The 4,470-nt window shown below is 45.8% G+C and overlaps 1 pseudogene across 1 annotated transcript; it reads right to left on the bottom strand.

Moving 5' to 3' along the window:
• Positions 1-543: 543 nt before the first annotated feature.
• Positions 544-3,748, bottom strand: LOC311373064 (retinol dehydrogenase 8 pseudogene; annotated as a pseudogene). The gene is made up of 3 exons: positions 3,636-3,748; positions 2,737-2,920; positions 544-1,470 (listed from the first exon to the last, which is right to left on the bottom strand). The product of its transcript is annotated as a retinol dehydrogenase 8 pseudogene (transcript).
• Between the last annotated feature and the right edge of the window lie 722 nt (positions 3,749-4,470).

Below are 4,470 nucleotides of genomic sequence, written 5' to 3'. Positions count from 1 at the left end.
CGTCCAGGCCGCGCTTTAATGGAGGCATCATGGGACGCAGACACTCTGTTTCACGGCAATTATGGTCGCCGTCTGCGACGGCATCCATCTGCGTCTGGCGCGCTCGCAGCACTCTGTCTATTCTCTGACATAATCAGCGGTCAGAGAGGGGATCTCTCTATTGTCACACGCACTCTGAGGACTTAACTCTCTACTCCACATTTTCATGCTCCTAAAGAAAATTCCATCACAGCGCTGTCGTGATTATGCTGGCTCATTGTCTCACCGCCGCTGGATACAATGAAACACTGCCCCCGTCTGGTGATGGTGGAGTGTACAGGAAGAATAAAACGTTGTGCAGGGCTTTTCCAACCTCGTGCGCCTGATGTCCGACACGTAGAGAATCGTATAGAAAACATTACGTTGAAAGTAAATCAAAATTGTGTTTATTTCGAAAGTAAGTTGTTACATTCCAAATCAGATACTCAACCCACCTCTCTCGTAATACTTTTAAAAACAACACAAATTCACGAATTTAAAAATAAATGAAAATAAAGATTTAACAGCAGTTATGACTGTGTGAACAATATTTTGCTTAGTCAACACTATACTTAAACTTGAAATTAAAAACACAACAAAATAAACTACATATATTTATTATTTTAATTCCTGTCAGGGTCTTAGTATTTGGTTAAATACAACCTCTTTTAATATGGTTTCAGTATAATTTAAATCTACTCTCTGTAAATTTGTCTGATTTGTGCTTAGTCTTTTTTTGTCCACAGGACTCATAACTTATTCTCTGTGTGCTATATTCGAAAGCATTTACAGTATAATATTCAGACGTCTCACGTTGTAATGAATAAGGCACAGATTCATCTTAATTATGTAATACAAGTATCGCTGCAATGTATGTGACTGTAGGTCTGTGCATAGGTGTGTGTGTGGGTGTGTGTGTCCGTGCGCATGTTTGTGCATGTCTGTGCATGTATTTCGCATTGAGGTCATTCTGCATTCCCACTCCTGTCTTTGACAATCTTTGTGCAATTGTGCGTGTCGTCGGACAGCATCTCTGGACAAATCGCCCCCCCCCACCCCAAATAAAAAGAGAATTAGATCACTGGTAGTCTACCTGGTTCACCTTTACACCCCCTTCCAGAGGGAAAGTTCCGGAATCGGTCGTCGTTGGCAACGGCGACGATGGCGATGGCGATGGCTGGGTGGGGGGCGAGGGGGGGTAGGGGGGGGGGGGGGTGGTGATGGTCAGTTGGGGGAGACGGTGCGTCTCCGCAGGCAGCTGCAGGTGAGGCACTTGAGGATGCTCATGGTGATGTGCATGAGCGGCCCGAAGTTGAAGAGCAGGTTGTAGAAGGTGTTGACGGACAGGCCGCCCGTCTCGTCGGCGTACTTCAGCGCCACGATGGGCGTGTACAGGCTGTTGGTGAGGTTCCGGAAGCGCGGGCTGCTGGACTCGATGACCTTCTTGGTGCACTGCGGAGATGGAGGGGTGAGGGGTCCTCATTTATACATAGATACTGGCTGACAAACGTAATCAGTGAGGTGGCTGCATGATGACAATGTCTCGGTAATTTCACGTACAATGAAAGCTGTTGGCAAATGGTTATCGCAATGAAAATACGTTGAAGTTGCGTTCTAAGGGCTGGATTAGACCTGCTGCTAACAACGCCCCCCCCCCCCAGAGGTCAAATGTCACCAAATGACTTGGGCATCATCAGGATAGGGTCATAAGACGATGACAGCCAGCTCATCAGGAGCAAGTGAGGCGTCTCGCTCAGGGACACCACGACACTCGGAGGAGCCGGGGATCGAACCAGCAACCTACACACAGTCACAGTACCACGGGTCAGGTTATATTATTTTAAATATTCTCTGTATTAATAACATGCCGGTTACATAGATGGTAATACTGATAATACAGTAGACTGGGTACCCCCCCAGCCCGTTCTGCCGGTGATTTGAATTCGCCCTGCAGCAGGGTCTGGAGAAGAGAAATACAGTTCTTCCTGCTTCCGATTCGCTATTACGGGAGCCAATCATCAAGCTGGCTTTTCCCCCTGGCGCGCTATTGGCTGGTTTGACACAATGACGACATGGAAGCGACGGCAAGCAGCCAATTGCGCGTCAGTTGAACTACGCCCGTTGATCACGCCTCTTGTGCTGAAGAATATGACAGCAGCCTCCCCAGACCAGCGTGCAATCTATGATTGAGCTTGGTCTGGCAATAGCTAGGCTAACTGATTAGACTAATTACATGCTAATTGATTAGACTTATTAATTAATTACATGCCGGTAATATAGACGGTGGATACCGATTAGAATCACTCAATATTGTCCCTTTTTCATACCCGGGTAATCCAGAGTTCTCACGAGAGCACAATTTGAATTTACTCAGCGAGTCACTCGGGGGAATGAGCAATATACTCACTCCCCGATTCCCCTGGCCCAGAACATTAACCAATCACATTGGTGCATCTGATAAAGGCGGGCCAAAAGCGTTGTCTTATCTATTGGTTAGCTCTGCTGGTCTGGATACGTCACCCCTTGTATTCTTCTGATTGGTCGTAAGAATACAATATCAATTGCGTGCAGTGATATTTTCAAATGCGTGCTTGGTGCCGCCCCTCGAGTCGGGCCGTTTTCATCACTGGTTGCCTGACCCTACAGCGTTCTAGACGTGGCTCTGGATTTCCAGGCTAACTGTTTCATTGGAAAGACCAAAATGTCTGGTTCACACACCTTGGCGATGTCGTCCGGTGTCTGGCCCATGGCCTCGAATATATCGATGGAGGAGGGCAGGTACACGTCTTTGAAGTAGCGAACTGTGTCTGCGTCAACGCCTGGGAACTCCATCTTGGCCACGTCCGCCATCATCTTGGTCTCAAACTCCGTGTGGACGGGGCCGGGCTCGATCATGGACAACCTGAATGGCACGGGGTGGGGGGGGGGGGGGGGGGGGAGAGAGAGGAGGGGGGCGGGGGGGGAGGAGGGGGCGGGGGGGGGAGGGGGGGAGGAGTGGTGGAGCAGCCAGGAGAGAGCAGAACTGTTCAAACCCCACTCCCACTTAGGCCTGGGGCGATATGGCTGAAAGACATGTCACGATATAACTTCATCGATATCGATCATATTGATCGATATCGATAACTATTGATAATCGTAATGACCTAAAAAGACTAGGAATTACCATGCTGGATTTAAACACTTCTGTTTCACACTTAATATGACCTTCCACTGTTCTTCATTGATAAATACTCCAATGTCGATACAACAATGAAAAACACTTAAATATTGTATATAAGTATGGAACCGTGTTTGTGTAACAAACCCAGCTGCTAGATCCGGTGGTCCAGTCTCTTATCGATATATATTGTGCATGTTTTATATTGATATTAATCAAAAGTCTATCACGAGACGATCATTTATTGATTTATTGCCCAGGCCCCCACTCCAATATGAATGGGAATGTCTCCCAACTCCACCAGAGCCACCAGCGTCTCGTCTTATGAGGGGAAACGCTGCCCTTTGTCCTCAGTTGAAGGCTGCTCACACACAATCCAGCAGAAAATATGAAAAATAAAATCGTCGAAGGTGAACGCTAGCTACTCATCGAGCACAAAAGATGATATTGTTATTTTTACATTGAAGACATGCCCTGTGGGGGCGCGTGTGACGGCGAGTTGGACGTGATGCTGAAGCACACGCGACGCGACAGATCAGTTTGAAAGACACTTCCCTCTTTGGGCGACGTCATTGGCCAGGTTTTCCACTGCTCTCATTGGTCAGAGCGGTGATGCTAATTTGTGGAAATTCTTTTTCACAGTTTCCTTTCGTCATTTCTCATCTCATAAACTGATATTTGAATGGATTGAATTCAATTCATGTTGTGAATTGAAGTTCAACGTAACATTAACAAATCAATCGTTCAACCTGCTATATCAACCGATCTCTTTGCAAAATAATAAATTGTACCCTTTTGCCCTTTGCATGTTTGTGCGTTTTGTCACACACATGTTGTTCTCTGCCTCTAACCTTTGGACCAAAAATAAAGCACAGCATCTCTCTGCAAGCAATATGGCAGATTCCCTCCTTTCCATCATGGCTCCCATAAACTCTACTAAACTCTCTACTCTCTACTAAATGCTCTACTAAACTCTCTACTAAACTCTACTAAACTCTACTAAACTCTCAACTAAACTCTCTACTCTCTACTAAACTCTCTGCTAAACTCTCTACTAAACTCTCTACTAAACTATCTACTCTCTACTAAACTCTCTACTAAACTCTCTGCTAAACTCTCTACTAAACTCTACTAAACTCTCTACTAAACTCTCTACTAAACTCTACTAAACTCTCTACTAAACTCTCTGCTAAACTCTCTACTAAACTCTACTAAACTCTCTACTAAACTCTACTAAACTCTCTACTAAACTCTCTACTAAACTATCTGCTAAACTCTCTACTAAACTATCTGCT

This window comes from Micromesistius poutassou (assembly GCF_964030765.1).
Source record: "Micromesistius poutassou genome assembly, contig: SCAFFOLD_5990, whole genome shotgun sequence".
NCBI classification, from domain to species: Eukaryota; Metazoa; Chordata; class Actinopteri; order Gadiformes; family Gadidae; genus Micromesistius; species Micromesistius poutassou.
Note: the sequence above shows the minus strand (reverse complement) of the source record. Positions and strands in the feature narration are given on the sequence as shown.